Below are 12214 nucleotides of genomic sequence, written 5' to 3'. Positions count from 1 at the left end.
CATCATCACCCAATGAAAAGCTACTCTGGCTGTTGCAGTACAGAATTTAGAGTTTAATCAGCAGGAATCATTAAGAGCCTACGGATCAGTTCAGGATGCATGGGCAAACCCTTATTATGATCATTTCAAATGATACGAATGAAAAATATGCATTGCTTCACATCACCTTGGCAAGTTTGACAGTCTCGTACGTACATAACACCTTAATGGACACTGAATGCCACTAGTAATTGTAATGACAGGGTGGATACAAACAAGTAGAAATGAAATTCAATGACTTTTCCAGGACAAAATTTACATTTTTCCCTGACAATTACAAACTAAACGAAATTGATCTTTTTGGAATTGGAAATAATAAACTCATACAGATCCAGGTATGGATTTGTTAAGTACCAATATTATCTTCTATGAAATTGACTTAATTTCTCTTTTCTCTATTATTCGAATTCAAACTGCAAAATAGTGAATTTGGAAAATTATTAAACTTCACAAACTAGGGAAGGATTACGGAATTTTATCATACGCAGTAAGTTTAAAATAAAATACTTGATTATTTTTAAAGTTATGACTAAATGAGATTAGAGTGAAGAGTGATTAAGAAATACATTTTGTAATTTATCAGTCTCCTTATCCATTCTCGGTATTATATGTTGATATTTTCACTGAGGTCTGAAACCCTCTGCTTGCAAGAACCATGAGTGCGGACTCATTTTTCGATGCATAAAGCTACTTCTCTCTTCTCTGTAAAGCAAACAACTTAACTCTTGCATATAAGTGAAACAATTGAATCGTACAAAAGAAAGTGTTATATTTCCTTACATTATCAATGGGACTTCTGCTTCAGTACAGTATATCCAAGTGAAGTACTGTGAAACTGACAACATGCAGTTATACCACTATTGATGACGAAAAGGGTATGTAGGTATTAGAAATTTAACGTAAGCAATTTATAGAATTGCACTGTATAGGTAAATTATTTAGCTAAACAAATATTAAAACAGGAACTCTCTCTTTATAACAGCTTCTGAAAGTTCATATATGAGGGGTGTCTTGAAAAAAACGCCAACAGTGCCTGTACGCAGCACTAGTGGCTGGAGAGCAACACACACATGCAGACAGGAAGAAGTGGCATGCAGCCGTTTTAGGACAGTTCTAGGTTAAACATTGAAGCTCTCATAGTCTCCCACCGACTGTGATGTAGCCTACACGTAGTAATCAGATTTTTTCACACCAATCGTGTAAGGTGTGCAGACTGGACGTCGTGAGTATGGTCAGACGATGGTGCAGACAATTCACAGAAGGCCAATCAAATGTGCACAACCCCATACAGTTGAGTACACGCAGGCCCTTTGCATCACCCTCTCTGTACAGCCCTGTCCTTGCATGTACAGACTTTCATCTCTTTTTTTATTATTTTCATCTCTTTGTTTAACTGAAGAGGTTTCTGGCAGGCCAATGATTTGACAGCTACACTGCAGTAGCAATAGTTCCAGTCTTTGCTGCCCGACACACATGCCATGGCCATACAAAATTTAGTGCCATGCTACGACAAATGCCAGAAAAACGGTGGTAATTATGCCGAAAATTAGGTTAGGACTCACTGTTACTAATGCAATAAATTACTACTGATATTCTTGTTTTATTTATGCCTAATCGGTAGGGACCTTCATTTTTTTATTTTTTTTTAAAAAATTCGTTTATCTTTTTATTTTACTATTCAGTGTTATTTTCCCCAAAATTCACATTTTCATTCTAGCATATTTTCTAGCAAATACCTGAAATTATACCTTCATGGTGTTTTTAAACTACTGTTTCAAATTGTAAGTCACATGGCTTACGCCTCTTCGTGAGTGTTTGATATCTTGGAAGTTATTTTGGGAAAGTTATTTTCCATACCCCCATTTTCATTTTAAGGTAAGCATCTTAGATAATGGAATTTTCCCCATACATACTGAAGGGTGCATAATGACCCTAAGTGGCAGCCCACCCAAAAATTTTAAATCAATCAATCTCACGTGACAGATACCGACCGATGTATTATGGCACCAAAAATTGGCATTATCTTTTTTTTTGACTTGTTAGTGTTACGTTTCCCAAAATTCGCATTTTTGTTTTAGAACATTTTTCTGGCACATATACCAAAACTTAATAATTTCATTGTGCTTTTAAACTATTATTTTAAATTGTAGGTCACATGGTCTACATATTTTCGTGACAGTTTGGTATGTTGGAACAGATTTTTGAGGAAGTAAACGTAAAAGTAAAGTGCTCCCCTGTGCTTAGCACCAAGCCATGAAGGCATCTAGGGGGTGTGGAGTTAAGGCCCCACACTTTCTTGATCACGGCCAAAGGTGGGGGTGAGGTGATCAGCACCACACTCCTGGCTACCTTTATCCCCCAAAGTTTATTCCAGGTACCTGCTTGATGTGATGATGGGTGAGTGCCGGAGCAGTTTGAACAGGTGGAAAAAATCCCGGTTCTCCCCCGCAGGGTCTCTCGCATGGTAGTCAGATGCCCTAACGACTGAGCTTCATTATTTCTTTCTTGACAAATGGTAATTCAAAACACATCTTGGACGAAAAGAAGTTAAAAAAAAATCGTTGGAAATACATTATTTAATGTGACTGTCAGAATTACTCCATGTATATCAAGAATTACAGTTTACTCTTGAATAAAATGTTGAAAAACGTGCACGTTCTATGTACACAAATATGGCACATTTTGTTTCTTTAAACCTAGAAAAGACAAGAATGTTGGATTTCACAGAATTTTTCGTTGTTTTAGGATCATTTTCTTTAAACAAATTGCTAACAACGTCAAGAATTCGCATTATTTCTATATTTCGAACGGGCGAAAAATGTGTCTCAACATCACTGCACATTCATAAACACAACTTCGCAGCAATTAACATTTTTCACGGTTTGCGAAAAATCAAGGTGCCTACTAATTAAAAGATTCGAGTAAATATGATATTAAAATATTTACGTATTTATTAATAGTATTTTCTTTCATAATATTGGACATTAACTTCACTCAGTGAGATATTAATGACCATCTCTCATGAGTTTAAACAGACAGGACAGAGAGTGGAGTTAATTTCATTGCAATACTAGTGTTGCAGTAAATTTGAGGTTAGGAGCACTTGCCAAATTTTTATAACGTTCACCAATGCAGATTTATTTTTCACTTTTTTGTGATAGTATTCAATATACATATCCCGTTTTGTTGGATTCCTCTTGATATCTAAGAATAGTACAATGTCATTGTAAATGTATGTTAACTTGTGCGAAACCAGCAATACATCAGGATGATGAAAGAAAACCTTCGTAAGCACTGCTACATTAAATAAGGTGAAGTGAGCCAGAAGAGTAATAAAATTCCAGCAGCATATTTGCAGTCTAAAGCTCTTGTTTATGCATGCAATTTTGTTGGATGTTCCAGTCCGAAGACTTCCAAAAAAAATCAATTCCATAAGAGTGCCATGCAATCAATTTCTGTCGCATGTTGTAGTGAGATACTTTGTCGGGTGGCGATATTCAACAAAAATTGTATGTATCATGTGATGGTGTTTGCCTGAATTTCTTCGGTTTCAGTGAACCGGAGTGACACCATTGCATGGATTACTGCTTTGACAATGGAGCCTATTTGTTTACATGTTCCTTCAGTTTGTCCAACAAAATGCCTTACTACAACGTCTGACAACTATCGGACGACGCCACCTGCTCCCATCCCCTCCATCTGTTGACAGTTGTGCCCCCTTACTACTCCCATATGGACAAGAAAAAATGATAATGCAATGCATTTACCACGTAATATTTAGAGGCTTAACACACCATCACTGGTTTCTAGAGTGCGCGTCAAATCTCCTGCATATGGCCTTGAACTGCTGAACAGCACCAGCGAATCACAGACGTGTGGCGTTGCCTAGTTCAGAACCTGTTTCACCTCGCCACTAAATCGTGTACCTGGCGCTCGGATATAAATATATTATTTCAAGTGTCAGTAATTCAACAGATGGAAAGATAATGATTTTGCGAGTATGTACGAAAAACAAGCGTGATTGTAGCTTATACCGTTCCCTCTGTAGAAGCAATGTTATTATAAACGTATTTGCATTGTATCGTTTTTGTTCTCCCTTCGTTCCTGTCGCATTCCGAAACTTTCCGATTAGCGAAGGGAACAGAGCAGGTTCGTTCCCAGTGATGGTAGAAGGAGAAATTGACGAAGAGGATACCGTCACTGTTCGTTTTTCCCACGTCTTTAGTGTGTGTGTGTGTGTGCAGCATGTCGTTGAGTAAACCAAGTGGTAGTGATAGCGAGAGAAGAGAGAACAATGCAGTGTTGTACGAAGCCAGGCACGACAGGTGATTTTTTAGGTGTACAATTTTTTTTAAAAAAAAAAATGTTCGAGTGAAGAAGAGAGCAGTAAAATCGACTTTAAGAAGTGCCAGGCTCTAACAGCTCAAGCGTGTGGTGTGAATCAAGCTACCGTTTCTCGGATATGTTCGTGGGCAAAACAATGTGGATCTGGGCCTACTCCAATGTTTCAATCACCTAGAAAGCACATTAACGTACCAAAAAAGAACGACAAACTTAGATGACTTTGAAAAAGACGTAGTTCGTAGAACCGTCTTTGAAATTTACGATTGTGGCGAATTTTCTACTGCCAAAAAGATAACGTACTCTTCACGGGACAAAATATCTTACAAAGGCTGTACAACTTCCACCTTGAGAATATTGAAACAATTATGCAGTCCCTCTGGCATAATCAGGTATGTTCTTTTCTCCCATTAAGTTTATTATATGTTATATTATCTAATGTTCCGTGCTCTCCGTGACAAGGCGTTTCGCTCAACCACGCTGTCTCTTTTCCGTGTGAGATTTCGACATGGCACCGCTGCAGTGCGCTGCTATTGGCTATCGCCATATGCAGGAGATTTGACGCGCACTATAGTGCCATGGTTGTGTTGTGCATAAGAGGGGCCTAAAAGTTGAGGCCGAAACTTAGCAACAAGATTTCCTGTTCCCGTGCAGAGTTCCATAACGATATCTTAATAAAAAAGGAAGTCAATCAAGACAAAATTCCCTGACTTTTTTGACACCTCAAATTCCCTGACTTTTCCCGGTTTTCCAGGTCTGTCGCCACCCTGAATGAATAAAGTCAGATTTCTATATACACAAAACATGCAAAATAAGTACATAAATATAGGGAAAAATATCACTGAAATATGTAGAAAATATGTAAGAACAGTAATAATCATCCTTGACCATATCCTTCCAGTGCTATTTTTCAGTTTCTGACAGTGAAAATGTAATTACTTATAACAATGATTTCTCAATACTACACAGTGGAACACAGTTTTACATTAAATCTTGATGCCCCAAACATAGCAACATGTTATAACATTTTACTAGATTTTACATTTTCCTGCATTTTAAGTTTTTTCAGCTTGGCAGACAACGAAATATTGAGGTTCCACTGTATTAGAAAATAATTTTGACATAATGAAACCGTAATGCGCTATATAATATTAAAAACCTCATAATCAGGTATTTTTCACTACTATACATTTACTTCAATTTAGAGAATGGTAGTACACACTGCATTTAATACAAAAATATGTACTCTATGTAGAAAATATGCAACGAGAAATTCAGATATATCATTCGTAACATCATTATTTGCCCTAATCTGCCATTTTTTCTTGATCAGTGTTGAAGATATAATGCAAGCAATGCAAGTACGGATTTCTTAATTAAAATATTCATTAATGTTTTTAATATATGTGTCTTGTTTAGTTTCCATTGCAATCAATTTAGTGGAAATTTATGGCTGGAAACTCAACAGCTCTGCTGGAAGCATCAGCTCACTCTGCTATCAGCCACTATACAGAAGACCAATACATTCAAAGCATTGGTGAAAGGTGAATTCTGTGAGGGAAACATGGCCACAAAGTTGCCAGAAAAGATCTGCTTCTTGCAGACTTTCAGTTCAAAAAAAGCAAAGATCAACCAAAGGTAGCGAGACACCACTGGCAGAAAGAAATGGTACAGCTTGCATTTAAGTGTTTACATAATTATGAAGATGATTAGTCTATTTCATCGATTCTCAAAAGGTACCCCTGGGACTATGCGATGTTTCCCGAGGAAAATCCTTCATACTTGCAATGTTGCCCCAATGAATGGTGTGGGGCATCTAGAGTCTCTGTTGCAGCTTAGAAGGCAAAAAAAAGTGCGACCTATTGTTTCGCTGCCGAAAATGTGAGGTTACCGCGACATCTTTGAGTTACAATGATATTGATTCTTAAATAATAAAACTTTCGTGAATTGGCTTTCTTCGCAAGAGTAAAAAAAGCGAACATGACAAGATGCCCAGGGTATGCTTTTTGTGCCTCACATTCTCAAATTTGGGTGTATATTACGCACAAATGCACTCCAGTATGAGCCCTGGCACATACTGTATTGAAATATTGTTTGCTTTCTTAATATCAACCTTCACCACTGTTTTTGATTAATCACAAAGAAACAAATATGTAATTTATATTTCATGAGCACCTTCTTCAAACTCTGTAATGTTACTAGCAGCTATAACTCTGAACACAATCAGTTCAAAAACATTGTTTAACCCCTGATGTTTGTGCATGCAAGCACAAGTCTATCTAAAATAACATGCATACGAGATATAGTTATGTACTAATTAGCATAACTAACTAGCACCTTCCTTTATTTACAACAAAATCTTCCTTGATGACATTTAAAACATGTACAGACAACAGAGTGCTTGATTTTTGTGCATGGAATCATGCTGGTTTGTTATCTAGACAGTTCACTTTTCGAAAGAATTCTTATGTGAATAGCAAACATGCTAATTCGTATCATGATAAAAAACACACACACTTTGCCATAGTTAATCCTACTAATAATTGAACTATACTGTATGAAATATGGGTTACCTCAACCGTAACTCTTGGCAGAGAAGATTTCCATCCTAATCTGGGAAATTGATTGATTCCAAACCCAACAAATGGAAACTTTCATATCAAACCTGCAAATAAAAAAAAATATAAAAATATTAACTCAATGCATATCTTCTATCTATGCTTCAGTCATTAGGTAATTACTGCTATTCACAAACTGTATTTCTTCAAGACATGAACTGCATAGTAAAAACATGTGAGTATTGTGAAATTTTTGCATATAAATTAGGAAAGCGTAGATATGAAATTCTCACTTTCCCCTGCACACAATTTATTTATCTCAAGTTTCTTAACCTCCTTAAACATATATGGCTATAATGCTTCTTTTTATGCCTTTAAAAAGTGTACATATATTGTGCTTTTATAACAGAGCTTTCAATCAAAGCGAATCTTCAGTAATAAATGCAACTTTTCTAACTGATGTGACATGACAAGCTGCACATGCCACCTGTCTGATGTTCGCACATTCACAGTTAATGTTTTGCTTTAGACTTATAGTTTGTCACTTCACTGTGAAATCCCCATGTAGCATGTTGCTTGTCACTTGTCGCTTCACTCTGAAAGCTTCCTCAAAACCACAACAAAATGGCAGGCATCACTGAACACATTTTTGAAACTAAGTGATCATTAAAATTGTAAATAATTTTACTGATAACATGATAGTGTCAGAACGCTACATTTTAAAAGTAGCTTCCCTACAGCTACTCTTCAAAAATGTAGCTTCTCCTGTGCGCTACTCGCTACTTTGGCACTACTTCTGCATAAAAAAAAACTTAAAACAACCAGATGGATATTCCAAAGAAGTCCCTGGGATGATAGTTGTACTTACTGGAAAATAGATTGTTATATATTATCATGATTCCAGTCATTCGATAATTTTGGTAGCAGTGTTACTTCAGTTACTTATTTTTATTATAGTGCTTGAGAATAACGTATCTATGCAAGCAGCATATAAATTCAAATTTGATATACAGTATGTAACATTCTTATTCGTACACACGGATTTTCAAAGAAAATGCTTTAATATCTGAAAGGAAATACACTCTTTTGAAATTGTTTCTTTACAATTCAATAACTAATATCATTAGGAACATAAAATCTTACCCAAATTCTGTATAACCAATGACAACAATAAATTAAATGAACCTGAAAGAGAAACATGCCATTTTTTTTACAACTTTTCTATTTGTACACTTAATAATATAAAAGAAAAAAGTATATTCAGTGCAAATTGACTGACAGTTCTAATACTTTGATGTGTATCCTTCGACTTTAATTACTGCTTGACACCTGTTCTTCATAGAATTAACCAATTTCCGACACGTTTCAGAGCTTCTTTTATTCCACTCGGTTTGCACAACAGTTTCCAACTCTTGTTTGGACTTGACGCCTGCTCTATGGACTCGGCTCTTCAAAATTGCCCATAAATGCAAAATGGGATTTAAGTGTGGACTTTGAGCTGGTGTTTGTATTAGTTTGGGCACATTCCATATTAGCCAATTCATGTTAACTCGCGCCTTATGCTTACTGTCATTGTCTTGTTGGAATCTGTTCTTGAGGCTTTCTTTCATTACTTTCCATTTATTTTCCACGTTAAATTCTTGTCTATTGTTTTGTTCTTTTTCTCTGAGTTTTCCTTTCAGTTTCCTCTGAAATTCCTTTCTTTTGTTCTCTAATGTTGATATTTTAAGTTTGGTAAGGTTTATCTTAGTTGGTGCTGCTAGTGGCTTGAATCGGGTCATCATTACTAGTAATCTATGTTGAGTACTAAGTTTAGCGCTGCGAAAAACTCTTACATCCATTACATCATAGTGGGTGTTTTTTGTATATACGCAGTAATCTATTGTACTCTGAACTCCTCTGCTGATTGCTTCAAAGGTAATTTGATGTATTCTTTTATGAGGGAAGAAGGAGTTTCCGATGCGGAGCTCGTTATCAATAAAAAACTCAAGCACTTTATCTCCATTGCCGTTTCGGGTCTTTTCTTCCTAAACTTCCATGTCCTCGCCTAATTTCATTTCCCACTCTAGCATTCCAATCTCCCATTATGATTACTGTTTCCGTTGAATTTCTAGCCTCATCTAATGTTTGTTGGAGGGAGTTGTAATATAGTTCTTTTTCTGGTTCGTCTTTATTCTCTGTAGGAGGATATACTTGTATAATGGCAATCCTACGGTTTAATTCCAATTCCAAGTTCAGTCTTATTATCCTAGAGTTAACTGCTTTCCAGTCAGTTAATCTACTGTTCAGTCTTTCGTTAATAATAATTCCCACGCCTTCTTTTGCTTTACTCCTTCTTTCTATTCCTGAATACCTGAGAACATATCTTTTTTCCATGTCAACCTCTCCTGATCCTTTCTTTTTGACTTCACTAATTCCTAATATTTCTAGTTTGTATTTCTTCATTTCCTTTACAATCTCCACTTCCTTTCCTGAGAGGGAGGTGATGTTCCAGGTTCCAAATCTCATAGTCCGTTTTACCTTGCATTGTCGTCGTTGTTTACTCTGTTCGGCTTCTATTCCTATGTTTCTCTGAATATGTATCATTTCACTTCATGCGGGTTATTAGCCCTACGATGTAGCTAGGGCAGCACGAGGAGTGCTTCCTTTAAGCTTCTGCCCGTGCTTTGGTATTCTTTCTGGGTTTGCTCCCATAGCCTTCGGGTCAAAACCCTTACCACAAGGCAGTGGGGTTGTGGCTCTTCCACCTCTTAGGATGTTGGGACTCTCCGTCTTTTCCATCTCTAGAGCCGTTGGCCTGTTTTCTGTTAGGGTACCTTCCCTTAGCCTTTGAGGATCCCTTACCTACAAGGCAGTGGCATGCCCAAGAATTTCAAAAAGGGAGGGGGGGGGTTACTTATACTTTTTTAGTACATAGCTCTATTTTTGCCATATTATCCTGCCTTTCACGTAATTGTTTATGAAATACTGGGCCAAAGGTAGGGGGTTATAACCCCCACCAACCCCTCCTTGGGCACCCCACTGAAAGTAGGCTATTTATTTTGGAGTGTCAAAGCTGGTAGAATATATTTTTTTTGTTTCCTTTATTTTCCACTACCGCCTTACCCCAAGAAAATACATTATTGGAAGTAGATATGAAACCTGCACAGCAGAAGATTCAGAAACATAATTCGATATGATGTAAGGCAAGCCTGGAATTGATCTGTGCATGGACAATCTCTGCTGCCATTCTTCCATTACCTAATGTGCCTCGAGTAGTGACTTGTGAATGTTTGTTATCTGAGGCTGGAAATGGAGTGTTCTGTAGGATTTTTAACTGGAGAGGACTGTCATAAATGCAGTGTGTCCCACAAAGGGATTTACACTATTTGAATGTTAATAACAGAGAAAGTATTACAGATAACCTGATGGAACTTTTTGTATCTGGATCTGTCATGATTAGTGCTTGTTGCCATTCATTTGTTTTTCTTTAATTTCAGTTCAGTTGCCAGTATTGACAAGTAATTGACAAGATGGATGGGAACCTTTCCGTTGAGCAACGGGAGTAGATTTTAAAGTGTTTTTTGGAAATCTGAGAACATGAAAGAAGGGCAGAGACGATGGCGGGCAGAATTTGATACTGCGCCACCGTCACGTGTCACAATTACGCGACAAGTTTGAGAGGGAAGGAACTGTGTGTGATCTGGGACGGTGTGGGAGGAAGAAATCAGTATCAGACGAAAGAGGGATGGAAGCAGTGGTACAAACTTTCACAAGATCCCCCAAGAAGTCCATATATCAACTTAGGAATTTAGTAAAAGAACAAAGAATTCTGCCTGATTTGACAGAGAATGAATATGAAACTGGAGCTGACAATAGCAACTGGATGTGGATACCAAATAAATCAAGCTTTTTGCAATGAGATTTCACAGATTTTCAATTGTCATACCTTGTAATTTCAATTTCTGGTAAGTCAAGTATTAAAACCTTATATTATTATATTTTCTGAGGCTTTTTTAACCCAAACTTAAAAAAAAGAAAAGACTTCATTATTGTATATATTAACCTTACTTTGCAATGTCAGAAATTAGATCACGTATGTTACCTCATATTAACCAAAACGATTTGAATCTAAAAGCTGAGATTTTTACTGTGACTTAGGTTCATGCAGGGCTTCCTTCATGCTAAATTTCAGAATTTTTCAAAAGGACCCATCTGAGATATTTAACCCCGAAAACTGTCAAAATTCAATGAACAGCCATGTTTGGGCTTATGCTGTAAAAAAGGTTTGCATTTCTAAGCACTGATCAGTGTTCGGAAAGTTACTTTTAAAATGGTAACTAGTTACAGTTACTTGCTTAAAAAAAGTAACAGTTACAGTTACTCATTTTAAAAAGTAACTCAGTTACTCACACCTTCTTGATCACAGCCAAAGGTGGGGGTGATGTGATCAGTACCATGTCCCTGGATGCCATTAACCCCCCAAGAATTTATTTCAGGTACCCACTTTATATGACGCCGGAGCCGCTTCAACAGGTGGAAAAAATCCTGGTTCTCCCCCACCGAGTATCGAATACGGGTCTCTCGCATGGTACTCAGTCCCCTAACGACTTTTTTTAAGATACCCCTTGGTAGTATCCCCCATTATTCACATTTCTCCATTTTCACGTGTGTCAATTTTCTCTGTTTTCTGTATTCTCATTGGGACAAACACAAACATCAATGTCCGAACCGAATTAAAATGCGGGAATTCTGGCATATAGTGCGTTGTGCTAATCACTCAGCCACGGAGGTTGACTAATCTATTGTGTCTCTACATTTATATTTAAATACAGTAAAATTTATATTTATTATCGTTGTTGTACTTAAGGAATGTCCATTGGAGAGGGGTGGGGGGATTCTAGAAACTGTATAGAAATAGCATGATTTTATACCATCTAACATACCGGTTTATCTCATTCGCTGCTCACGTGTGTGTGTCTTTGGGTCCGCTAAAGGGATGCAGGGTGCTAGCTTGGCAATTTTAGGGGATCGAACCAGATTTTTTACTAGTCATTTAACTTCAAAATAAGCTTTGTACAAAACACTTTTTTTAAATATGGGACATCATTTCTTCAATAGTTGACGAAAAATTGCTAATTTAAGTTTGTATCCTGACAAAAGAAAGTTCGAGGCCACTTTATGATCAGAACAGCTACTGTGACTAGGACTACAGGTTAAAGTGACATTTCACACTCGCACCAGAAAACCTATTGAATACAAGGCGATAGCAATAAACACAACAATATCTCTGAGAC

At 36.9% G+C, this 12214-nt stretch overlaps 1 protein-coding gene across 3 annotated transcripts in view; it reads right to left on the bottom strand.

Annotated features, from left to right (window-relative positions):
• Positions 1-12214, bottom strand: part of LOC145991051 (hexosaminidase D-like) — a 108145-nt gene that overhangs the window by 13031 nt on the left and 82900 nt on the right. For all 3 annotated transcript variants that reach the window (XM_083126755.1, XM_083126754.1, XM_083126753.1), the window contains exon 2: positions 6954-7045. The gene's annotated coding sequence lies outside the window, so the exon portion shown is untranslated. The remainder of the gene's footprint in view (positions 1-6953; positions 7046-12214) is intronic.

The sequence above is a fragment of the Lepisma saccharinum genome, chromosome 8 (genome assembly GCF_977018435.1).
Source record: "Lepisma saccharinum chromosome 8, izLepSacc3.1, whole genome shotgun sequence".
In the NCBI taxonomy this organism is placed as follows: domain Eukaryota; kingdom Metazoa; phylum Arthropoda; class Insecta; order Zygentoma; family Lepismatidae; genus Lepisma; species Lepisma saccharinum.
The sequence above is the reverse complement of the archived record's forward strand: the minus strand, read 5'-3'. Positions and strand labels throughout refer to the sequence as shown.